Here is a 1,024-nt window from a genome sequence, read left to right as displayed (position 1 = left end):
AATTCTGTCTTTCTTCATTGTGGTCACATCCTTCTGTTTCTCTTTCTCTTCCATTTCTACACCATTTACTTGATTCTCTTAGTGGTGGTCAAGGTTTCTAAGTGTCTGGGTCATCTCAGGAATGGTGTCAGGGAGTGCTATGACCCTCTTATGCATTATGGCACTGGGCAGGGCTCATCTTGGCACAATCTGCCCCCAAGACCTGCATGTAACTGGACTGGGGATTTTCTCAGCCTAGCTCCCTTTCTGGACCCCATAGTGCCAGTCTGGTGGTCATCTCAGGCTTGCTCCTGTCCCAGGTCAACTGAGTGGCCCTTTGCAATTGTTGTCTGTCTTAGGGTCTTTCCTACCCATGGCCAATGGTCCCAGGTATGTTTCTTCTAGTCTCTGGCTTGCTGGTCGTTGCCTCGGGCTAGCTTTTTTTCAGGGAAGATTAGCCTACTCACCATTCAGATGTTCACAGTTCAGAACACTGAGTATAGTAGACATACCGTTTCTTCTCTCTGCCTCCTACTGATGCAGTATGACACAGCAGCCATACTGGCAATGGCTTGGGGCAGCCCACCATTATTTTTTTAATAAAGAAGTGATGTTATTAATTTTCAAGTATTCTGTTACTCATTTTCATTTAACTTTGTTAACCTTCAGTATCTAGAAAATAATTTCCTTTCAGATCTGTAGAGAGTCACGGGATCAAAACAAAAATGCTGTAGAATTGGTGTCATAGAGAAAAGGCTGACAGTAGATATTACTTTCTATGACAAAAAACATTGCATTTTGGTCTATTGCAAATGGAACTCAGAGAAAATGATCTTTTTTTAGTTTTATAAATGGAAAAGACTAAAGAGAGGAGACTGTCGTTGAGACTGGAAGCAATATTTTAATATATTGATTGCTGCTATTTATCCATTTTACTGATGGGTTCTCTTTCTACTTGCTTACATATACTTTTTCAAACGTACATTTTCATGTAAAGGAAATGAGATGAACAGCTAGCATTTTAATGCTTAGGGGCTACTCACCA

General features: G+C 40.8%; 1 non-coding gene across 1 annotated transcript; it reads right to left on the bottom strand.

The window, feature by feature from the left end:
- Positions 1–429: 429 nt before the first annotated feature.
- On the bottom strand, positions 430–561 carry LOC120102067 (small nucleolar RNA SNORA17). Its single transcript, XR_005503098.1, has one exon. It is a non-coding gene; the product is annotated as a small nucleolar RNA SNORA17 (small nucleolar RNA).
- Between the last annotated feature and the right edge of the window lie 463 nt (positions 562–1,024).

Source organism: Rattus norvegicus, chromosome 3, assembly GCF_036323735.1.
Source record: "Rattus norvegicus strain BN/NHsdMcwi chromosome 3, GRCr8, whole genome shotgun sequence".
Lineage (NCBI taxonomy): Eukaryota > Metazoa > Chordata > Mammalia > Rodentia > Muridae > Rattus > Rattus norvegicus.
The sequence above is the reverse complement of the archived record's forward strand: the minus strand, read 5'-3'. Positions and strand labels throughout refer to the sequence as shown.